The sequence below is a fragment of the Perognathus longimembris genome, chromosome 2 (assembly GCF_023159225.1).
Source record: "Perognathus longimembris pacificus isolate PPM17 chromosome 2, ASM2315922v1, whole genome shotgun sequence".
NCBI lineage: Eukaryota > Metazoa > Chordata > Mammalia > Rodentia > Heteromyidae > Perognathus > Perognathus longimembris.
In genome coordinates this window covers 98,846,796-98,873,145 of record NC_063162.1, presented here as the reverse complement: position 1 = coordinate 98,873,145, position 26,350 = coordinate 98,846,796, and the positions used below count along the sequence as shown (strand labels likewise).

The window sequence follows — 26,350 nt, the reverse complement described above, 5'->3', positions numbered from 1 at the left end:
TCCTTTGTATATTTGTATTTCTTCACATTTTGTTTGACATGCCTTTAGAAAATGCATGATCATCACTCTGGTTTGGCCAGAGTTCATGAAACTGTGTTAGCATATTCAAAACCTGTTAGCACAAGAATGGTACTGCTTAGCTCTCCTACAGACCAAAATTTCAAGATGTACATTTCTAGAAGGCAATGTTCACCTAGCTACACCTTAGGGTTTTTCTAGACTACAGTGTGAGTGTTACTCCTTGGAGTTCTGGTCACTTGGTGGTCCTAACCATAGGCATTTCAGTTCTTGCTTGCTCATCTTGTCCAAGTGTCTCCTATTTCATATCTGGAAACTAAAGTCCACAGTCATGAAAGTGGCTTACTTAAGATTAAGGAACAAGGCAGTGACAGAGTAGGTAAATACTATTCGTTAATTCTTTGGAATAGGTAAACGCAAACATCACACCTAGCAGTCCCAGCTTGAAGAAATAAAGAACAAATATTGAAATCAGGAAGAGAACCCTAGGGAGACAATAATGTCACAAAAGTCCTTCCAATAGAGATTTACCTAGATGATCTGAAGAAAGCTAAAGCAAAAACATTCTGCTCCACTTTTTAAATTCTCATTCTAAGAGATTTAGGAAATATTAAAGTAAATAAATAAAAAGCAAGGTAATTATGATGTGTGTTTAGGGAGAAAATCAGCTGGTAATGAATTGTTCCCTAAGGTTAAAAAGAGGTAGCATTATTTCAAGAACTTTGTCTTAGATGCTCTTCACTTTTTGCAGGGAGGAGGCTGGTGGTACTGAAGGTAGAACTCAGGATCTTATATTAAGTAGGCTCTACCACTTGAGCTGAACTTTTTTTTAAGGGTATTATATTTTTATGGCCTCTAGTTGTACAAAGAGGCTCTAATCCAATATGTCCATTTATGAGTATGTCCTGCCTTCCTGGGCTGTGATCCATTATCACTAGGGATGACAGACAGATGCCACTATGCCCATACACTTCCCCACTAGCTGGTGTAACAGGTGTGATCCACCATACTCAGCTGATGGTTGAGATGGAGTCTCTCAAATTTTGGGGTTTTTTTCCCCCTACAATGGTTTGAATCCCAATCCCTCAATTTCCTCTTCCTGAGTACCTAGGATTATAGTCTTGAGCCACTCTGGTGAGCAGGTGATCTACTCTTATTATCTTAAAAAGATATCTCTATTTGTAAAATTGAAAATATCCTAATAAATTTTCAAGGTCAAAAGAAAGATTAACCAAAAAACCAAGGAAAGAAAGGAACACGCTCAAAATAATATCTTTGTACAAGCCAGAGGAGGTGACTAATTCTGGATTGATATACTGTGCTCCCTAACAAAATATAAGCTTTTAGGAGATAATTCTCCATGATTGCCTGGCACTGTGAGAACTCATGTCTATCTTACTTTCAAAATACCTTTCAAAATTAATCATATAAAGCTCAGACTTGGAAGATAGTGACAAATATGTCATATTTCTCTCCAGAGCAATTGGAACATTTGATTATAGTAATAACATCTCTTCCTCTGAAGAAAAAGTATTGGTGAATTGATTACTCACTATAGAATAATATAGAATAATTTTTGTTTTTGTTTTGTTTCTGACAGGACTGAGGATAGAACTCAGGAATTGAGTACTTTTCCTTAGCTTTTTCTGGCTTTTTGGTGACAACATGGAGATAAGAGACTCATGGACTTGCCTGCCTGGGCTGGCTTTGTATTGCAACACTTCTGAGTATATAGGATTAGCTGAGCCACTAGCACCCAGATCAGATTCAAGTTCTTTAATTTGGGATTTGTTGGCTGTGATTCAGGCCATCCATGTATGCAACATTCATCTTGGTCTGAATTTACTACCTACATGAGACTCAGAGGGAGAAAAAGAGGAGAACCAATACAAACACAATGTTTCTTCCACTTGCTGTTGACAGAAGAGTCCCTAGTATCTGACCCAGGAATCCTATGTTCTTTGCCATTATCCGTGGAACTATAGCAAGAAAGCCTGTGAGCTTGTAAATAGGATAAAATCTCTGAAGCTTCATGCTTCCTGATAATAGGAAAAGTAACATATCTATGAGAAGAAGCTAGATGAAATTTTATTACAGTGTGAGACTAAAATTAAAAGTAAGTTCCCTTTTATTCATGTATATGCTAATAAAGTTAATATAAATAATGAGCTTTATTCTAGTTCAGTGTTATAAAAATATAACAACTACTACATGATGTGCATTAGAACCAGACCAAAATATAAATCATCCAATTTATTTAACAAAATATAACTAATAATGCCTAGTTTGAATCCAGAAAGACAACCTAGGAGATGTGACATGGATCCTAAAGAGTTAGTTCTTTTTTTTTTTTTTTTTTTTTTGCCAGTCAGTCCTGGGCCTAGGACTCAAGGCCTGAGCACTGTCCCTGGCTTCTCTTTGCTCAAGGCTAGCACTCTGCCACTTGAGCCACAGCGCCACTTCTGGCCATTTTCTATACATGTGATGCTGGGGAATCGAACCCAGGGCTTCATGTATATGAGCCAAGCAAATGGCCTAACAAATGAATGAAGTTCATTCTGCCACTGAAGCCCTCTGTGGAATCAGTATAAAGGAAAGAAAGCAGAATTTAACACAGAAAATGCCATCAGATGGAAAGAATTATATCTAGCTTGAATAAGTAGCATATCGAAAATGGTTCCATTCTTTAAAATATTAGAAAAATGAATGATAGGAGAGACAATCCATTCAGTCATGAACCATACAATATATTTTCATTCCTGCACTGGGGTTCAACAAACTGTGCACATACTAAGCAGACACTCTATCACTTCAGTCATGACCCAACTCTTGTATGTGTTTTGCTTTTGAGCTAATGTTTCAACCATGCAGTGATGGAAAATAAAATATGTATAAGGTTCAGATTTCACTTACATTGGGCATATGGTTTTATAAACAATGATAGAACTTGGCTTGCTTTGTTTTGTCCCTTGAGCCACAGTGCCACTGTGGCTTAATTTGTAATTAATTGGCAATAAGAGTCTCATGGACTTGCTTGCCCTAGCTACTTTCAAACCACTAAACTCATATCTCAGCCTCCTGAGTAGCTAGGATTGCAGCGTGGAGATACTAGCACCATGGTTCTTTGTTTCCTTTATTGCTCCAATAAAAATCCTTTCTTTATTCTCAGAACCCATCATCCCACAGACCCTCTGGTGAAGGGCTGTTAAGAATCATGACAGTATGCACTTTTCCTAGTGTGCCAAGGGCCTTCTTGGTAGTGACACCATCACCAGTTCATTTATTAACTTTTCAGTCACAGAAATGGTTCTGGTCAAGAAACATTTAATTCCGATGTTGAATTTCTATTGGGGAAATTTTCTCTCAGTGTCTTGGCATCTATTCTCATAGATATACTTCCTTGTCCATATTCTTCCTTGCTGTTGTACTGATTCACCTTTCTGGCTGTCCTATTTTGTCCTGAGATTGTCATTTTTATTAACCATCTCTAAGTTCTCTGCAGGTCACTTGGCTGCCCCGCCATGATATCTGGGTGGTTTAGTGGCACCACCTGGCTCTGTTACTTTGGGGCTCTGTCATTCCCACTACTAAAAACAAGCCAGCTTATCTGACAGTGACTCCCACGGTCACCCCAGCTTTCAAAGGGCAGGGACCACTAGGTTTCTTGTTGATACTCTTTCTCTTCTCAGCATCACATTCCAGATGGCCTTAGTGAGGGGTAGGTCCTCTGGGACTTTTTGTATCCATGTGTATAGCAACTAGTGATGGCCCATTTCCATGAACATTTGATAGCTCTCTTGCCCTGCCCTTTACTAGGGCAATGCAGATATTTCAATTTTGTTCAATATGAACAAACACTTTCTCCAGATTTCTAAGGAGACTCATTTTCTCAAGTCTTTGCCAGCTTATTGCATCACAAAGAAATGAAGTCCTTCTGATTCATTCTTCCTACCTTGTGATTCCCATGGTCTGGCTCTTTCAAAATCAGTCCCATAGGCATTCTACCAGTACAGCTAGCTAATTCCTGTTCCTCCTTAATATATAGCTTGCCTTGCCACTATCCATATGTCTTTGGCTAGACTAAGTTACATCTGGTCCTCACTGTTGATCTGGAAGCTGGGAGCAGCAGGAGTAAGTGCTGAGAGGGACTATTTAAGGGCAATATCTTTGTTTTTCCCTAAGGGACTGGGCTGAGTTTCCAGGTACTTTTTTTTCTTCCCTACTGCAGAGGACTCTAACCATTTTATACACTGAAACAAAGAAGCCTTCCAAACCACATACTTATTTTAACATTGTCAACTGTTCTCAGCTTTTTGAGACCATTGACAAAACTTCAACTACTAGCTACAAACATTGTTTTGTGTACATTGTTCTACTCATATTCAAAGCCTGAGTCATTACACCTGCCAGCCTCCTCCAGCAGAACATTCTCCCAAGTCACTTCCATGCAAGCATTTTGTCCACTGCATCACACCAATGCCTAGCTCCTATCACACACTTTTTGACTTCCTGCTATCTCGAAGGAATCCTTGGCTCCCTCAAGTCTACCTGGAAGCAGACACTGAGTGAGTAGAGGAGCCAAAAAGAATTCATACATCTCTGAAAGGAAAGGAGAAGAAATAATACTGTGAAAGTGAGTCACCAATCCATAATGCTTGCTCATTTGTTTGTTTTTTTCTTTGTTTGCTTTGGGGTTTTATTTTAATTTGGTTTTAGAGGTTCTCCTTTCTGGTAGAAGTAACTATCTCCTTCACCATAGTCTTGTTCCACTGTTGTTTGGAAGCTCTTCAAAGAAGTGTGGCTTCTACAGTAAGCTGATCTGAAGTTGGCAGAAGACAGCTGTGAGCTAAGCACATTCTTCCTTCAGAGCAAGGAGTCCTCCCATTATGATCTCAGAGGGGCAGATCTCTGTTTGCCCATGTAAATGTGCTCTGTGCTTTCCACTGCACAAATGTCAGTTCCACACTGGTTGTGGCTCCTGGATTTTAATACTCATTTTTCTGTAGCTGAGGTTCATGCAAATATCAGTATCACATATGGGTGTAACATGGCATTTTCTTTTAGCTTTCTCATCACTCTGTTTCAGTTCTGCTATTCAGGAAGACCCAAGGAAATACTCATGCCGTTTTCTCTAAGTAGGGTGAGGATTTTATTTTTTTAATCTATATTTTTAAAGTAAAATGTAGAACATTCAAGGAAAAGTTTGATATCTCTTTTAGCATTTATCCTGAATCAAGTAACTGAAGGAATGTCATCAGGAAAGAAGACATTTAAAACAGAAGATTCAATTGCAAGTTATATAGATTTCTTTTAAACCAAGAAAGTGATGTGCCTGAAACTGTTTCAAAGAATAATGAAATGACCTTGTGCCTTCTTTTCTACCTGTCACATTCTGCAGCTAATAATATACAGTCTGAAAGACACAAATTACATAGAGATGGAGAAAGGAGTGAAGGATATACAGAGAGAAAAGAAGATATTCCAAATTTGCACAATTGTTCACTTTTAAAAATAGAAGAAAGTATGCTTGTTATTTCACACAAATGGATCCACATAACCATAATTAAAGGCTCTAGCCAATTAGACTTGTAATAAAACCACATACAGCTAGCTGTAAAATGAAAAGACGAAGAATAAGAGCTCCCCTGAGGAGTCTGGAAGCTGAAGGCTACTTGCAGCTCTCTATCTTAGATTGTACACTTTTGGAAAATAATGAATCCTAGAACTTCCATGATTCACCACAGATACTTTTTCCATGTTACAGTAGAAGAAGAAGATGTCTGCCCACCATAGACAGAACTTTACTTAAGTAGCACTCTCTGTTAAACTTCCATTGTGTACTAGAGAATGAAGACAGGTTGCCAAAATTTCTGGATCTCAGCTTTCTTTTCAGTAAAGCATTATATCATTCACCTTGCAGAAGGATATGGCACAATTATAGATCTGTAATAGCCTGTCATGTCAACCATTAATACATGTTCATTATTACTGATCACCTCATCTCTTATTAATTTAGAAAAACATTGTCTGCAGCATCTCAAAATTACTAGCTATGTTAGTAAAAAAAAAAAAAAGCTATTTGTGTTTTTTTACTGAAAAGGTCAGATCAGATCAGCAAGGTTTTTATTTTATTTTATTTTAGTAACCTCTTCATTCCCAGGATAAAAGTTTCCAACATTCACAGCCCAAGTCTAGTTCTACTCTCCTTTTACAAAAATGCAATAAAATAGAAGAAAGAAAAGCCTTTCATACAAATTCTCTTTTTAAAACATTTGAAGATCAGATCTGGTATCTACATAAAGGACAGAGAAAACAACAGCAACCTAAAGTCCACAAGTATATTTGAGTTTCCCTGCTTCTGAAAAACTAGCAATTTTATCCAAATAAAGCTGATAATAATCCAGAGCAAAGAGATTTGCCCTTCAATTTCCCACCAAACTATGTAGAATTGTTTATTCTTGTTGATGTTTTGGTTTGGGGACTTTAGTAAAAATAAAATATTTTCCTTTATTTATTTTTTAAGATGTAATTGGACCTCATGATTAATTTGGAAGCCCATATTTAGATCCATAAAAGATTATGCCAAGTCAAACATATTTCAGGTCATTTTTTGCTTCTACTTTTGTATGTGTGAGTGATATGGTATTTTTTTTAAAAAGCATTAGAATGCTATTTATCTTGCCAAGAAAAATATGTCAAAGTCATATCTGTAAGAAAAACACTGATTTTTATTGAAGGCCAGCTGCCAAATGCAAATTAACACCTACAAAGAAACATCTGACAATTTCTTTGAATATAAGTATGCAATAGAAGTTGATAGATGTTCATATGACTCGTATAGGCTTGTCTACATGGTAATGTAGCCAAATATGTCATTTTCAGATTCTGGAGAAAACTATTGATTTCTAAATTTTAAGTCATATTCAATAAAGCAATAAGTAGATGTATTGATTCCATATGAGAGTTGTGTAATATTAAGGATAATAGAATTGATCATTTAGTGTGGGAGGTGATTGTTGTTTCTAGTACTGGGACTTGAATTCAGGGCCTGGGTACTATCCTTTGGGTTTTTTGTTGTTTGTTTTTACTCAAGGCTTGGTTCTCTACCACTTGAGCCATAGTTCCACTTCCACAGCTCCACTTCCAGCTTTTGCTATTCATGTTGTTTCTGTTTTTGTTTTGGAGATTAGCATCCCTGGAGTTTCCTGCTTAAGTAACTAGGATTATAGGTGTGAGATACTGGTATCCAGTCCCCCACCTCCCTCAAAAAAAAAAAAAAAAGATACTAGGAGCCAAAATAGGGAGAAAATAACCAATAGATTTCCAACCCTAATGAACTGATAGGAACTGCCTAGACTTTGATATAGAGAATTAATTCTGAAGTTACATTTAGGTTTATAAACAAAGGGTGGCATATTAACTAGCAACGTATTCCCAAGACACAGTAGTGGGGCATATGTGGTTTTTCATCATTCCTGTTTATCAGCTAAACAACATAACAATAATTAACAGCAACAAATGTTAATAAATGATGTGACCATTAGTATGTACTGCTGAGTGTGTGTTCTGAGCATTTTACCTGCATTGTTTTAGTTAATCCTCATAATAGCTTTGCCTGTGAAGTACGTAGTATCATGTTCTTTCTTCTATGCTTACAGTATACTGCAGGATAGAGATTCTGCATAACTCAGGAACTGAATGTTAACTGGTAGTTAACTAGTTCAAGGTAATAGGAACAATGAGGAGGCTAAGCCAACCCACTTTGTGTTCTGTTTTGAACATCACTGGTCATCACTGAGCAGAAAACAAATCTTACACTGAGTATTGAACCATATTGCTGTTTTCCCAGCCTTGTTGTCCAAAGCTCTTAACCAGCCTATATGATGTTAAAAGAAAATTTGAGCCTTGTTAATATTCTACAGTGAGTGCACAGGTCTCTATTAGCATCAGAGCCCGTCCCACTCTTGAATTACTCTTCCTTGTCCCAGATCTGACTTCATTGCCTAAGGTTCTCCATTCTCTCCTACGTTAATTCCCAGAGCCCCTCTTCCCATTCCAGTTATCAGCCTTTATTTCTCCTCCTCTTCATTTCTTGCTGAGTTTAGGTTTCTGTGTTTAAGTCCTTTGGTAATTTGTCTACTATCTTCAGTTCTCGTCCAGTTCTTGTCAACTTCCAGCTAGGTTCTTCCCAGTGTTGAGATCCCCTGATCCCAATACCATGTCTGTATATACTGCAGCCATCTCTGTGTTCCTTCTGTTTTCACCTGCCCAGAGAGGGTGGGAGAGATGGCACAGATCTTCCATCCCTAGCTATCCTGTCACACACCAAGTTATTCTGTATCCTGGATGCAAAGCAAAGGTATGAGATAACCTCTGAAGAGACTTACAAGCCTAAGATTCTATCCTAAAAGTTAGAATATTTGTAAACTAAATGATCTTCCTATGCAAGGGAGTAAGGAAGGGAAAAGCAAACTGTTGACCTTACAGTTGTAGGTTGAACACTATCACATTGTCATAGAACAGAAAGTTGACAATTAAATGAGCTCTAGAAATAACACAGGAAACCCTCTACTCCTCTAACCAGGGGCCTAGGCAGGACCAGTAAAACAGGGAGTCCACACAAGTGCATGCTTGTCAGATACAACAAGCAGGCATTTGCTGTGAGTTGGCTTAGTACTTGGTGGGTAATAAATACCTACATTCTCTCGCCAGGGAGCACAACATTTACAGACAACTCCAAACAAAACTGGGATTTTCCATGTCAGGGAACCTCTCCTTCTCTCCTCCTTTCCCATACTTTTCCCATCTAGTAGCACAATAGAGTGAAAACCTCTTGGGCTAGGAGTTGAAGAGATGGGTTTAATCAAAGGTCTGTTACTAGCCAACAAAAGGCAAGTCATTTAAACCTTCTGAGTCTCAAGTTCTCATTATATACAATGGATGTCAGGCTATGTCAAAGAACTGTGAAGACGAAACCTTACTTGTATGTTGATACCCTGCAATGTTTCCATAAATGGTATTATAAATTCTTTTTTATTCCCTGCTTTAGGCCAATTCTCCAATACTAGAGAGCCTCCTACTACCCTCTAAGGCTATTTTCTCTTCAGAATTTCCTGTGCAACATTACTGTTTATCACTGCATCTGAGGATTCCAAAAGTACTCCTTCTTCATCCTTGTTCACTACTTTCAAGAGCTGATTGCCTTAATATTGATGAGCGATCTTTTCTTAATGAAAAGAATATTGAGAAAACTCTTGTGATTTTTCTGGCTTCCCAAGCACAGCCCTTAACTTCAAAGTTCAAAGTCCAGGAAGGCAGGCAAAGTCTTTGGGAGATCTGGTTGTGACCCTAACTCTTAGCAGAGCATTACTACTTTAATCAGATTTAGACATTACATTTCTGGGTTACACTTTCATATAGAGTATAGATTCTTCTCATTTAAAAGCTTAAAGAAGAAAAAGCACTGTTTTATAATACTAGCAAGTTCTTCACATTTCATACAAATCCTGGTCAATTCACCTTGACATCATTTTTTCTAAATTTTTCCTTAATAGTGGAACTCGTTAGTAACCACTGTGCATGCAATACAGAAAGAACCCTTGATTCAGTCAAACATCAATACAGAAGAATCTCAGAGGTATCAAAAAAGAAAATCTATTTTTTCAGTCCACTTTAGCTTTCCAGTGCTCTGTCTGGAGCAGGTCAGGTGTCCTCATTCTTAGGACTCTATTATTTATAGACTGTGTATAATTCAGATCCTTCTATGAAATTATGACCTACTTCAGTATGGGGAAAATTTTGCTTGGAATTCTATTGTCCTGGGTATAATTAGGAAGAGTAAAAGGATGGACATTTTATGGATATTTGAAACAAGCTCTTGAATACTTTCAACTAATTCAAGATGAAAAAAAAAGATTTGGACATGATGAACATTAACTAGCTGATTAAAAGATCTTCTCGAATCCATCAGAAAGGAATCCAGGATGAGGAAAACCAATCTGAGCCGCTCTTGAGGATCCTGTGAGGAAAACCAGCTCAAACAAGGCAGTTGTCAATACAGATATATGAATTAAGATGAATTAAGATATATGAATTAAGATATATGAATTAAGATGAATTAAGATATATGAATTAAGATGAATTAAGAGTCAATCATATAATATTGTACTACACAATATCACACATAATAGAGAATGATGAGATTCATAGATTAATTTCTGGTTTCAATATGAAAGGCAATTAGATCAATTACCTTTAGGAACAAACAGTGATTTTTCTCAGTTCAACCACAAGCTTCCATTAAATTATTACTTCAGTGAATTATAGAATAACTTAATGGCCAGGAGAAAATATAAGAATATTTAGAGTAAAGGTATGTATAACCAGTTAATATTTACATAACCTAATTTTACTAGTAGTATTTATCACAAAATTGAACAACTTCTATATGCCAAATTATAAATGGAAGGGACTTTAAATTCTTTCATGGATGAGGAAACTGGGACCTCCAATGATCAAGAAATCTGCTTGAAGTCATCTATCTAGTTTGGGATACAACGTTTAAACCCCAGCCTGTCAGTGTCTAAACTCATTGCTGCTGTGAAAGCAGCACAGATTGTCAAGGTCCCTTTTTTAAACTGCCCACCCAAACTATGAGCCATTCATTCCCTGAGCCATAGTATACTTGGGGTCATTAAATAGCATAAATATCTGACTAAAAATTGTACTTGTCAGAGAAGTGAAATGTAACTCAACCAGCTCCAAGACCACATAGTTCTACTTGAGGTCTTAATTCCATTGCAAAAAATCTCCGTAAGTGAAATCACTTTCTCCTCTCCTCCCTCTGTCCCTCCCTCCCTGCCCCTCCCTCCCTCTCTGCCTCTCTCTCTCTTTCACTCACTCACTCACTCTCTCTCCCCCCTTCTTCTCTTTCCATCCTCCCTCATCTTTCTCCTACAAACACATACAAATCCTATCCTCGCCCACAAGCACACTAAAAATCTTCCCTGCTCCTTGCAACCATCTCATAATCGAGCTCAATTTTAAAATTCTTTCTACTCACCTTTTAAATAGCCTGTATTCCAAAGGCAGACATTCTCAGGAGAGGAACAGGAAGGTGAAATACCTACATATATGTGATCACATAAGACAATATTTATCAAAATAAACTCCAGAAAATGGATAAAAAATAGCCTGTATTCATGTAGGTATTCACTCCTAAATTTCTCACACTCTAACTTTCACTCCAAGTTTTCACACTGTGGTTTTGAAAGCTTCCTTTTTGTTCAATTGAAGAATCCTCTGTTTCTTTGACCCTTCTCTTTCGTGACTGTCTCCTTCTTCAACTCTTGTGGTACTCATGAGGTCATGCTAGGATTGTACCATTATGTTCTCCTTCCTGATGGTCCCCAAGTGATCCCCATAATTCTGTCTGCACCTCTCTTCTCTGTCTACACAGTAGCTCATCTCCTACCAGGTCATTAACTAACACATGTCAGTAGATAGTCCCCAAGATCAACTGCTTGAATTAAATGTTTTACCTAACTTCATACTGACATTTCTCTTGCCTGTTGATATAACTAAATGATTTATCCAAACTTCAAACTCAGCATGTCATAAATTGAACTCATTTTTCCCCATCAGAAAAACCTGACATAACTTCTCAAAATTGTCCTAATTTTGGAGTTACCTTTGACTCTTCCCTTTACACAATGTCCTATGAAAACCTGTTTTCCCGGTCTTACAAATTCTATGTTCTCACATTTCTCTCTCTTCCTAGCTTCCATATTGGCATTTCTACCATCGGTCTTTCTCTGTTTAAAAACTCTACACAGTTAGAAAAATCACATTACCTATAAGTCCACCAATCATAAACATTTAATGATCACCTATTTTGTACACCAAACATCATTACCTTATCAGACTCTAATAACTTCTGGAAGTTTGATACTAAAAGATCTTCTTTTTTATTTTGACAAAGTAGAAAATATTCTCACTCAAGGAAATGCATCATGTAAAGCAGATGGTGGATTTCCATTAAGGTCTACCAGATACCCTTGCCTAGCTTTTAATTCATCTGCCCATCAGCCACCAAGTAGTCCCCTACATTTTTTCTCACCTGGCACACCAAGTAAAGTACCCTGGTCTGATTTTTTCATTATCCCAGTATGAATTGTCTACAATTCAGTTCAATCATACTGTAGCTCTGCATTTACACTTCTTCCAATGCAATTTTCCTAGCCAGATTCTACCTTTCTATCATGACCAGTCCCAGAACCCTGCTCTTCTAGAAGCCTCTCCTGTTTCTCCAGGGTAAATGAAATCTCCCCTTCTTCTGGTTCTGTGTATACGATGTTGCTAACTCTTGACACAGTGAGCATTTTTTGTTTTACATTATCTTTTTTGCCTGACTTTCTTTTATCCTTTGCCCAGAAGGTTACGAGCACAGAAGACAGGAACTGAAGTCAATCTACCTGAGTGACCCCTACCATCCTCGTTCTAGAGGTCCTGGAGGTGGACATTAGATAGGGAGGTAAGTCCTGTTCAATGGCACCAAGTCCAAGGTATCCTGAGCTTCTTATGCTGGATGATAGAACTGGCGTCTAATTTTTGATGTGGCTAAAAACATCCATAAATTTCATAAATCCATTGTCTGATCACTTTAAAATCTCAGTTCTAACTGTACTGTTTTTTCAACACTTCTTTGACATCTCAGAAAGACCTTACTCAAGAAATAAAGTCAGTCCCAGTCACAGAATAAAGGACCAGCATTTTTATCCTGAAGTACTGAGGACTCTGCAGACAGCTCAGTCTGCCAGTTCCTCCATGCTCCTCTCCAGTGCCATTAGGAAAGCAAAGGGAAGCCATTTTTAAAGTGCTTACCTTTCAAGCTGTTCTATTGCTTTGACAACAGTAAGTGACCATGAATGTTTATTTTACTAATCCTGTGTTCTTTATAATCCAGAGCTCCAGCAGAACTCTACCAAACAAAATTCAGCTTTATCTTTCTTCCACTTGCCATCATTTGTAATCTCTATAAATAATTCTGAATTAAGTATACAAAGTGTATTCAAATATCATGGCTTTCATCTGTCTCTTGCATAATGTTAAAATTGTTTATTATTATAACTGTATAGTACATCTTTTTACTAGAGTAATGTGTTGCCTAAATATAAACATGCAATTAAAGGGTTCCTGTCTGAAAATCTTTAGATGACTTTGTACTCATGTGAGTAAAAACGGAAAAATAGCAACATCACTGGTGTTACTGTGTTACTCTTCTTCCAGACAATAGCTGCAATGATGGATGGATGGGCCATGCAACCAGCTCTCTTATTATTAAAACTGCTGGTAAGTGAGTTATTAGAATGACACTAACTTGATAGTAAATAAAATAATAAAAAGAACTATTAGACTTAGTTTTTTGTCTGTTTTTGTATGGCCACATTTAGAGGATTACTTCCCTTTTACAAAGTGACTTTTCCTATAATTTTGCATCACATATTTTCATTTAATAATGCTGCTGAATGTGATTCATTATTTCTAATCAATAAAATTGTGTTGTAACTTGGCTAAATAGCAACTAAAGTTTAATTAAGTTTCCAGTCTCTGTGAGGGCAAAAGCATCATTCTTTTAAGGAAAAGAAAAATTGATCACCTGGGAGATTTTAGAAAATTAAAACTTATACAACAATTTGACAGGGTATTATTTCTTTCATAAGCTTTTACATCTTACTGACATAAAGGCATACATTTTTCAGTACCATGGTTATGCTAATATGAACAAGGAGGACAACACTATTGTCAAAATATTTGATGTGCCTACATGACTCAGTCTCTGAAATCATAAACTGAGAAGATCTCTGTTTCCCAGGTCCATTGTAAGAATCATAAGTGATATATTAGAATCTTTATTACCTAAAGAAGACTACAAATATACAAATGACACATTCTTAATAAACTATCCTATTAAAATAAATAATGTTCAGTACACTTAAATTTATAGACACCAATTCACTTTTTCAAAGAGAGTTGGTGTAGAGAATTGGTATCTATAAATTTACTTTCAAAGAGATTTTCACCTGTTGTTTTGCCAAAATAAAATGAAGAAGCATATAATTTTCTTATACTTACTTAATGTAGTCTCTCAGATTTAACTCTTTAAAAACCTAGTTCAGACAAATGTAGAGAACAAGCTGCTTAGTGAAACTAACTTGTTTTTATTATGTTATTTATTTCATCTAGTGTTAAATCAACATCAAGCACCACTGTGGCCTACAATAGAATCTTCTGAGTCAGAAAGACCCTGGTCCAAATTCTCTCTCTAGGATTTACAAGTCATATTGTATTAGCCAAGTGACTTAACAGCTTTAAGCTGTAATAAGTACCTAGCCCTTTGCTAGGTACTCTACAGCAAGAATTACTGTAAGTCATTTAGTCTAATTTGCCCTATTGGGAAAAGCAATACATGTTTCCAACACCATGTTCTTTGTTTCTCAGAACATCTCTGTGGAATACATGGGCCAGAGAAAATATTTTATAAATTCTCACAGACTTTGATATCTAAGGTAGCTTTGAACTCTGATGAAATTTAAACTTTGTGTCCAAACTTTACAGAACACATTTTACTGAGATATGCTGCAGACACATCAAATCCTACAAGGTAAAGGCCATGCTGTTGCATTGCTCTAACAAAACACTCAGTTTTCATGTGAGGGGTTCTCATGTTCTCTTCTCTAGAACTCAGATGAGGTAGGGAATATATCTTAACTCTGTCAACACCCTATGCCAAGTCAGTCAATCACCTGGTTCTGCCACTCAGTTCCTTAATTTCCCTTACAAAATCTGCACCCCCATTATCTCATGGCTGCAGCCTTAGTTCAGGTTTCTGCTGTCCCTCTTGTAGCTTCCCAGTGGCCTTTCTAGCTCTTAAGAACCTCCCCATAGTGCTATGAGAGCCATTCTTCTAAAATGCACACTAGTCTCTTAGTGATTGGCTTTACAAGTGTCTACTCTCCAGACACTCCCTTTCTCTACCCTCGTTTTAATTCAAGGTATATGGATTATTTGGGTTTCTCCTGAGATACTTTTCTTATGACATGCCTTTATGACTTCATTCCTACCTTTCTTTCAAACTGGGAGAGTACTCTTTCATCACTTTTAATTAACTGTACTTATCTTGCAAAATTCAACCAGGGGACTTTCCCCTTCATGAAGATTTGCCGGATCCCAGAAGAGTTTTCAATTTCACCTTGGGAAGAGCAATTCCTCATGCATTATTACTACTATGAAAACCTGTGTATTATTTGCTACTCTGTGTACCTGACTAAATTATATGCTCTTTGCAGGCAGGCAGGTGTTAGAATGGTTTCATATTCAGTCTTTGACAATATCCAAAAATACTGCAATAATCATGTTGATTTGATGCATAAACAAACTGACACATAAAGAAGTAGTGGTGAGATAGGAAAAAAAGTTATGCCTATTTCACTATGAATAAGCTGGAATTCATGAGTTTCTCAAGTAACAGAACTTTTTATAATTCCCTAAATGAGTGATCAGAGATACAAAATAAGCTAACAGCCAGCCACTGGTGTCTTACCCCTTAACTCTTAGCGACTCAGGAGGCTGAGATCTGAGGATTGTGGTTCAAAGCCAGCCATAATAGGAAAGTCCTAGAGACTCTTATCTCCAAATAACCACCAGAAAACTGGAAGTGGCACTGTGGCTCAAAGTAGTAGTGGGCTAGATTTTAGCAAAAAGAGCTCAGGGACAGTGCCCAGGCCTTGAGTTCAAGCCCCTCTACCAAGAGGAAAGAATAGGCTAACATATTCTTGATAGTTCATAAAATATGCCCATGAAAGAGCTCCTAAAGAGAAGCAGTGCCAGTAGAAAGGAGCAAAGAGATACTTACATACAAAATATCCTTTAGATACTGTTTGGACATTGGAGGTAATTTCATGGAAGAAATAGAAAACTATAATGCAAAATAAATTTAAAGCGAATCTTTATCAGTGGTTTGATGAGCAAATCGGTGTTTTCCACTAGTATTTTTATGCTTCCCATTTGGATAAAACTCTTAATTTAGGGAAGGCAAAATGCCTTCCAATAATGAAATTTCCAATAATGAAATAAAGCTTATTAACAGGATATCTATTAAAACAATGAGTTATGATTATAGTACAGAACTTAGTACAAGCATTTTCCTGAAGATCATTCTAGGTGATGAAAGTAAAAGTACTACAAGTAGGATGAATGCATTCACACTACATAGGCCTTTTCTATTACCTTTAAGAATGGTTACTAAGCTGGGTATAATCCTAGCACTAGTGATGTTGTGGCAGGCAGATGAATTTTTCAAAAATAGAAAAAAATCTGATATATACACTAGTAAGGTCATTTTCAAAATTAGTGTATACCCATGGATTTGGTTTTTCTTTATCATGACTAATACGAAACCATAAATATGAAAAAGAATCCTCATAAAAATGACTTCTTAGTGTTTGAAGTTAATCAAAGCGTGTTTGTTTGTGAAATCCTACATCCATCTTTCCCCTCAAAGTTTTAGCATGCTGAATTGTGAACAATATGAATTCATACTGATGAGACTTATTATGAAGGCAATGTGGTATTATGACACTTGGGACTGGAATGTAAGAATAAAATTTCCCTTTGTTTTTGATTGTTTCAGAGCTTAATGGAAAACAGATCATTTTCAGTGTTGCTTCAGATTCTCTTCATATCCAGCAGGAATATAAAGTGATTGCTAATCAGAGGAATTGTACCTACCCAGGAAGGAGCAGACACACACTCATGCTCACAACACAGGTCTTGACAGTGAAAAATGAAGGCACTGTCCCCCTGTGTTCTGATCACCAATTCATTCATAATCAAGCCTGGTGAGATTCATGGTTTGTCAAACATGGCTTGTGTCTGTCCAGGACAGGCTCCAGTTTCCCTGCAAATCCCTTTCCATAAATCGTTTTATACTCACAGAGCAAATTATGCTTAGTCACATTCCAAAAACCACTACAATCCCATTTCTTGAGGAGGAAACTGTAAATTAATGGGATATAATGTGGTATAGAGTATCTGAATATTAATTTTACATACAAATTCTAATTTTTAATGGATTAGTATGTCAAATTTAAGCACTTTGATTCAAAAGTCTTTAAGTGTGAGGCTCATCTGACAGGTTTTCAGGAATCTTGATATATAATGAATCAGGCTGGCCTAATGGGAAATGGAATTTAAGCTAACACATTATTTTACATGGAGAATATAGGCTAAAACACAATCTCCAATAAATCTAACTCTCAATCATGTCTGTCTCCAGAAAATGTCTCCCATAATTTTGATTTTTGTGAGCTGTGAATTAGAAACCACACCTGTAGCAAAATATAAGGTGATTTCTCAAAGGATACTTCAATGAGCCTCCAATTAAAGACTTGCCTAATTAGTGCTGGAATCAGATAATATTCATTTGAAGTTGAAGAAATATCCAAATCATGACTTGAAATAGCATGGTATTATTTATCAATAAAGGCTTAGAAGACCGCATTAGGAATTAGACATGGTGAATATTAATTCCATGCCACTTATCTTCTGAATAGCCCTGAGAAAATAAGAAGAGATACTTTTTTCCACTATAATAACCACTAATGATGCTAAAATTGTCTCATGTCAAATGTTCAAGCCACTTTCTACTGGTATTTGAAAATTCAAAAGACTGTGGAGTCTGTATGTGTTTTTCTATCACTTGCAAAAAAAAAAAAAACAATAAAAATAAGTACTATAGGGAAAAGTACATGGCAGTGGTAGCCCATGCCTGTGATCCTAGCTACTCATGAGGCTAAGATCTGAGAATCACAGTACAAAGTCAGGTACAAAATATGTGAGACTCTTATCTCCAGTTAACCACCAAAAGTCAGAACTAGGGCTGTGATTCAAGTGCCAGAGTGTTAATGTTGAGCAAAAAAGCTCAGGGACAGCACCTAGGTCTAGCAATAGAGTTGCAATTTCTATCTCACTTGTGTGGGAGAGTGTAGAGGTGCAAAGCAGTCTATATTATGGATCCTAGTAAAGGGCAAGAGAAAATAAAAAGAATACAATTCTTCATCATTTTCCCTTTTTATTTCACTTAGGCACCTAGCCAGCCATAAAGTCAAGGAAAGACAGACAGAGACAGAGAGAGAGAGACAGAGAGAGAGAGAGAGAAAGGCCAAAGAGAAAGAATGGAACCCAGCTACCCATTATTACTATTCACAGACACACTGTAGTTGTGTCTTACTGATGTCTTAGGCATATCTTCACCTCATCAAGTTAAAAATCAAAACTAAGCTTTATAAAGGTGCCTACCATCTTAGGATAAGAAAAAATGGGAGAGAGGAAGATGGCGCTGTCACAATAGGGAGGCACCCCAACTCGCTCCAACTGAGTAGTGAGCTGGAAACCCCAGCACCGAACACCCCATCAAGAATCCAGCAAAACCAGCAACCAGAAGGAACAGAGAAACACAGGAAATGAAAAAGAACAAAAAAAGAAGAGCCTATAACCTACACGGAACTGGAAAATCTCCGGGTACCGCCCCCACCACCAACCCCGGCCTGAACAGGGCCAGGCTGGGAAAGGGGACTCGGCGCCGGTAAACGGGACCACAGACCATCAGTGACCAGAGAAACAACAGCCGAAAAGTCATGCCAGGAGTGCAGAGTCCAGACAGCAGGAGCTCCACGGACCCCAGACGGAGCGCAGACTGACTGAGACAGACGGCAGCATGGGACCGAATGGCCGGGAACAGACAACAATAGCAGGAGAACCGGGCGGCCCAGAGGGAAAGCCGGGACTGCCACCACCAAACGACTGATCACCACACCCCAGCACCCCAGCCCCGAAAAGCCCACAGCAGTGTGGGACACACACACAATCCAGGAACAATAAGATCCCCATTACCCCCCCCCCACAACGGGAGACCAGCTCTAGCAGAGACTCAAACCCTACAAAAAAGCTAGAGCTCCCTCCCTTCCCTTCCCTTCCCTACCCTGAGGGAACAAAGGAGCCCCATATCTGGCGGCTCTAGGACCCTACAGTCTCTGGGAGGACACAGGAGCTAGCAGAGGTGGAGCAGCACCCAACAAAGTGACCGGGAAACACCTTAGACAGGTGTCCCCCAACGCCCCAGCTGAGGAGCCTGAACCTGGCCGCACCAGCCCCGCCCCGCCCCCAGCAGGGGCCCAGGGACTGAGGCGCCCTGGTCCGTGCAGACTTTTTAAACAACAGTCACAGGCTTGCTGGTGTGCAATACCAGCCCAGCAGGGACACCTGGGCCCGAACACACGCCCCCCTCACAGCAGAGGCGCAGAGAGTCTGTGGGCACCAACCCGCTCCCAGACACTTGAACCTGCTGGGGTCCATGCATACCGCCCCCCACAGCAGACTCATGACAGGGCACAAGCACCCTCCAACAACTCAGGGCAGCATGCCCCCAAAGGAAGCACTAGAGCACATGCACGTGCCCCCCAGAGGGCCAGCGTGGGCCAGCGTGCTAGCCCTCCAGCAGGACAATCTACTGCCCAGCCCCCCACGGGAGCACACAAGTGGGCAAGCTGCCCCCTCAGCAGTAAAACCCGCTCTGATAGGTGCACTCCGCATAGGTGGGCAGGGCCCCCCAGCAGCAGCGCCCGCTCTGATAGGCACACTCTGCACAGGTGGGCGGGACACCCCTCAACAGCAACACCTACTCGGACAGGAGCAATCCACACAGGTAGGCGAGCTGCCTCTCAGCAGAAATTCAAATTCTGACAGGTGAGCTCCTCTGACCATGGTACCGAGTGGGAAAAGAATCAAAGAAGACAAAAGTCTCCATGCCACGCTGAATAAGTGACCCGCAAACCCCCATCAGGGGCACACTAGGCTTAGCACAACACAGCAGCAGGGAACAGTCCTGCAGAGAAAGACACAGAACCTACCCACCCACAAGTGCAGTGAGGGTGAGCACCCCGGCAACAACCGAGATGGTCATGTTCACCCATTAGGCAGTAAGGTTCAACAGCCAAACTCAAACCCAGAGCCAGGACACAAACAAGTCTCCACTGACGGACCAGTGGGAACCAGTAGATCTCCAGATGTGCAAATAACAAAGAAATGTTACAAATTTCATGAAAGGTCAAGCCAACTCGCCAGGTCCAAAAAGTAGTACGTCTGAAGAGGAGATGGAGAAGAAAAAAAACAACTGAGGCTAAGATAGCAGAAATGATGAAAAGCCTCAGGAATGAATTCAGAAAATAATTCCAGGAGTTTAGAATGGAAGTCTCGAAGGACCTTCAGGAAGTCAAGAAAGAAATGGAAGCAAAAATGGATACAGTGCAATCCTCCGTTAAAGAAGACCTTAACATCCTGAGAAGCGAAATGCATGAAAAAATAGATTTAAAATACAACTCTTTAAAGGAAGAAATTTTCACAATCAGAGCTGATCTGGCAACCATAAAAAGCTCACTGACATCCATAAACTCCACACTTGAAGCCACTTCACAAAGAATTGATCACATTGAATCCCGAATTCCTCTTTTGGATGACGATACAGCTGATACGGACCGGAAAATTACCACACTCCAAGAAACGGTTAAACTCCAGGGAAGACTAAACCAGGAGCTAGTGGACAAAGACAAGAGATATAATCTGCACATAACTGGAATAGATGAAGGAGCTGAATACCAGAGCAGGAGGCTACAACATATTTTCAATATAGTTATCACAGAAAACTTCCCCAATCTCACAAGGGACCCCACCCAAGTAACCGAAGCCTATAGGATGCCTGGCAGACCAGACCCTAGAAAATCCTCACCCAGGCCCATAATAATCAAGACTTCAGATCTCAAGAATAAAGAGCAAATTTTGAATGCAGCCAAAACGAAGAAATTCATTACAATGGAAAAAGGATCAGTATCACAGCTGACCTCTCCACTCAAACCGACAACACACGAAGAGCGTGGAAGAACACAATCCAAGTCCTCCAGGCCAAAAATTGCCAACTCAGAATTAGATATCCAGCAAAACTAGAATTTACCTTTGAGGGAAAAAAAGATCTTTCCATAACAAAGAGGATCTAAAGGAGTATGTGAATAAAAAACCAGCCTTACAGCGAATTCTAAGAGGGGACCCCCACCCAACAGAAATCCTACAGGACCCCCAGATAGAAACAGAAAGAAACAACAATAGCCAGAGCCCAACAGAAAGAGCAGCTAAATAAAGAAAAGAAAAAAAGGAGAGGAAAAACAGCCTAACGGGAAAATGGAAGGGAAAAAAACACTCTTATCCATGATCTCTGAATATAAACGGTATAAACTCTCCGATAAAGAGGAGCAGACTGACAGAGTGGATCCGCAAACAAAAAGTTGCCATCTGTTGTCTTCAAGAGACCCATCTTACAGCAAGGGATAAAAACAGGTCCCAAATGAAAGGATGGGGCAAGATCTTCCAAGCAAACGCACCTACCAAAACGGCAGGAGTAGCCATCCTCATTTCAGACAAGCTGGACTTCTCATTAAAATCAACTCAAAAAGACATAGAAGGTCACTACATTTTAATACAAGGAAAACTCCAGAATCAAGACATCACGGTGATAAATTTATACTCACTGAACAAGAAAGGCCCTACATATGTCAAGAAAATTATCACAGAACTACACAGCAAGATAGACCAAACACAATCATAGTGGGAGACTTTAATACTCCACTCTCTCCAAGAGACAGATCTAACACCCAGAGGATTGGCAAGGGAGCTGAAGACCTAAGTAACACCATATCCCAAATGGATCTGATAGATCTGTACAGTCTTTCACCCTACAGAGACCCAATACACATTCTTCTCAGCAGCCCATGAAACATACTCCAAAATAGATCATGTCATAGCCCACACAAAGACCCTCAGAAAATACAAAAGTATTGACGTCATCCCATGTATTATATCTGAGCCACAGACCAAATTAAGGATGAAATTAATGAATTCATAAGCCACAACGACAATGAAAATACATCACAAAGAAACCTATGGGATACAGCTAAGGCAGTACTGAAGGGGAAGATGATTGCCCTCAGCACTCACATTAAAAGATTGGAAGCAGAGCAGGTGAATAACCTCACGATGAAACTAAAACAACTGGAGAAACAAGAAATGATCGAATCTAAAATGACTAGGAGGAGAGAGATCACAAAGATTAAAGAAGAGATAAATCTGATTGAAAATAGAAAGACCATTCAACAAATAAATAAAACTAAAAGCTGGTTCTTCAAGAAAATAAATAAAATTGACAGACCCCTCGCAAGACTTACCAAAAAAAAGAGAAGAGACTCATATCCGTAAAATCAGGGACTCCACCAGAAAAATTATAACAAATACACACAATATTCAAACAATCATAAGGAACTATTTCCAGAACCTCTACTCACTAAAAAACAATAGTTTTACAGAAATGGATCAATTCTTAGAGAAGTATAAACTGCCCAAACTGAATCAAGAAGAAATAAATCAACTAAATAAATCAATAACTTACAGCAAGATACAGGAGGTAATCAAGAGCCTCCCAACAAAGAAAAGCCCAGGCCCAGATGGATTCACCAATGAATTCTATAAAAACCTTTAGTGAGGAGCTAATACCAATACTCCTCAAACTCTTCCACGAAATGAAACAGAGGGAGAAATTCCAAACTCATTCTATGAAGCTAATATTCTCATCCCCAAACCAGGCAAAGACCCAACAAAAAACGAGAATTACAGACCAATATTACTAATGAACACAGACACAAAGCTCCTCAATAAAATATTAGCTAACAGGATCCAGAAACTGATCAAGAAAATTATACATCATGACCAAGTAGGCTTCATCCCACAGTCACAAGGATGGTTCAACATCCGTAAATCAATCAATGTAATTCACCACATCAACAGAACTAAAATCAAGAATCACATTGTTATCTCAGTCAATGTCCAAAAAGCCTTTGACAACATACAACATCCATACTTATTAAAAACTCTGAAAAGAACAGGAATAGAGGCAACATTTCTTAAAACAATAAAAGCCATATACAACAGAACAACTGCTAATATCTTATTAAATGGGGAGAAACTTAAATCATTCCCCCTAAACTCAAGAACAAGACAAGGATGCCCACTCTCCCCACTTCATTTCAACATAGTCCTGGAATCCCTAGCCATAGCAATAAGGCAAGAGGAGGACATCAAAAGGATCCATATCAGCAAAGAAGAAATCAAGCTATCCCTATTCACAGATGACATGATCTTATATCTGAAGGAACCAAAAAACTCAGTCCCCAAACTCCTACACCTAATAAACCATTTTGGCAAAATAGCAGGATACAAAATCAATCCACAAAAGTCAGCAGCTTTTCTGTACACCAACAATGTACAAGCAGAAAAGGAAATTATGGAAATAATACCATTTAAGGTAGCTAAAAAAAAAAGAATAAATTACCTAGGAATCAACCTAACTAAAGACGTGAAGGACCTATTTAATGCGAACTATAAAAATCTAAAAAAGGAAATCAAAGAAGACGCAAGGAGATGGAAAGACCTCCCATACTCATGGGTAGGCAGAATCAATATAGTGAAAATGGCCATATTGCCCAAATTGTTATACAAATTCAATATAATCCCCATCAAGATGCCAACTACATTCTTCACTGAAATAGAGAAAGCAATCCATTAATTCATACGGAACAGGAAAAGACCTAGAAGAGCTAAAGCAATTCTAAGCAAAAAAAAAAAAAAAAAAAAGCAGTGCAGGAGGTATCACAATACCAGACTTCAAGCTCTATTATAGAGCCATCATAACAAAAACAGCCTGGTATTGGTATAAAAACAGACCTGAAGACCAATGGAATAGAATTGAAGACCCAGAAACAAAACTGCACTCTTACAGTCAGCTGATATTTGACAAAGGAGCTAAAGACATACAATGGAAAAAACAGAGCCTCTTCAACTACTGGTGCTGGGAAATCTGGGCAGCCATATGCAGAAAACTCAAAGTAGAACCAAGCCTATTACCATGCACCAAGATCAACTCAAAATGGATCAAGAACCTCAACATCAGACCTGAATCCTTGAAACTACTGAAGGACAGAGTAGGAAAGACGCTAGTACTTATAGGCACAGGAAGGAACTTCCTGAATAGCGTCCCAGGGGCACAACAGATAGGGGAGAGACTCTACAAATGGGACTACTAGAAAATAAAAAGTTTCTGCACAGCTAAGGACATAGCCACCAAAATAGAAAGACAGCCAACCATATGGAAAAGGACCTTTACCAGCACAGCAACAGACAAAGGCCTAATATCTGTCATCTACAGAGAACTCAAAAAACTAAGCCCCTCCAAACCCAGTAAACCAATTAGAAAATGGGCAAAGGAGCTAAAGAGAGACTTCACAAGAGAAGAGATAAAAATGGCAAAGAAACATATGAGGAAATGTTCAACATCCCTGGTAGTAAAGGAATTGCAAATAAAAACAACCCCCTCCAGTTAGAATGGCCTATACTCTGAACTCAGGCAACAATAAATGCTGGAGGGGGTGCAGGGAAAGAGGAACCCTTCTCCATTGTTGGTGGAAGTGCAAATTAGTACAACCACTTTGGAGAACAGTATAGAGGTTTCTCAAAAAGCTCAATATAGGGCTGGGGATATGGCCTAGTGGCAAGAGCGCCTGCCTCGTATACTTGAAGCCCTGGGTTCGATTCCCCCGCACCACATATACAGAAAATGGCCATAAGTGGCGCTGTGACTCAAGTGGCAGAGTGCTAGCCTTGAGCAAAAAGAAGCCAGGGACAGTGCTCAGGCCCTGAGTCCAAGGCCCAGGACTGGCAAAAAAAACAAAAGCTCAATGTAGACCTACCCTATGACCCAGCCATACCACTCCTAGGCATCTATCCTGAACAATAGGTCCCAAGATATCAAAAAGATATCTGCACTTCCATGTTTATTGCTGCACAATTCACAATAGCCAAAATATGGAAACAACCCAGATGCCCTCCACAGATGAAAGGATTCAAAAAATATGGTACTTATATACAATGGAATACTGCATAGCGATCAGAAATGGTGAAATATTGGTATTCACAGGGAAATGGTCAGAACTTGAACAAATAATGTTGAATGAGACAAGCCAAGAACACAGAAAACAAAGGGGCATGATCTTCTTGATATATGACTGTTAAGATGGGGGTAGTGGGGGACAGTAGAGACCAGGTCTGCGAAATCAAAAACTTCTTGTCAGATGATATTTCCCACAGGTTTGGGTCAGTGACCCTACATTATGTAACTAAAACCAAACAACTACTCAACATATAAAGGCCAAAAATAGACCTCTCAGTGGATCACAACAACTCAAAAGCTATGTATGTATGTTCATATAAGACAAGGATAAGCAAACTCTATTGTTGACATCACATTTAAAGTCCTATGTGAATTTCCTTTGGCGTAGGCCACGTGGCTACTGCATATGTTTTTGGTACACTGTGTAATGTATATATGTCTACCTGATCTAGGGAAGGGAAAGAAAAACAGGGTGAAAGATATCACAAGAAATGTACACACTGCCCTATTATGTAACTGTACCCCTTTTGCACAACATCTTGTCAAAAAATTTGTTTAATTAACAAAGTATAAAAAAAGAAAAAATGTCATCAAGCTAAAATATCTTCGAATTGCTTTATTGAGGTGCTAATATTAAGATAGGGAGTCATCAAAGGGTAAGAAGAAAGTGAGAGGTCATCAAACAGGAAGTCAAAAATCAATATCAAATAGTGGTGTGATCTTAGCTACTGACTTTTAATCTTTTTGAACATTGATCATTCAGAAAAGTAGGGTATTAAGTGATAGTTCTAGCCAATGAGGATAGTCTACTATGAAATTCTTCTCTCTAATGCTGGTAGGGACAAAAGTTAAAATATAACTTATAAATTATGCTTGAGATTTTTTTTTTTTTTTGGCCAGTCCTGGGGCTTGGACTCAGGGCCTGAGCACTGTCCCTGGCTTCCTTTTGCTCAAGGCTAGCACTCTGCCACTTGAGCCACAGCGCCACTTCTGGCCATTTTCTGTATATGTGGTGCTGGGGAATCAAACCCAGGGCCTCATGTATATGAGACAGGCACTCTGGCCACTAGGCCATATCCCCAGCCCTATGCTTGAGATTTTTTTTTTTTTTTTTTTTTGGCCAGTCCTGGGCCTTGGACTCAGGGCCTGAGCACTGTCCCTGGCTTCTTCCCGCTCAAGGCTAGCACTCTGCCACTTGAGCCACAGCGCCGCTTCTGGCCGTTTTCTGTA

General features: G+C 38.9%; 1 long non-coding RNA gene across 1 annotated transcript; it reads left to right on the top strand.

Moving 5' to 3' along the window:
* The first annotated feature begins 997 nt into the window (after positions 1 to 997).
* Positions 998 to 26,109, top strand: LOC125345809. Its single transcript, XR_007209797.1, has 3 exons — positions 998 to 1,038; positions 6,983 to 6,984; positions 25,969 to 26,109. It is a non-coding gene; the product is annotated as an uncharacterized LOC125345809 (long non-coding RNA).
* Positions 26,110 to 26,350: the final 241 nt, after the last annotated feature.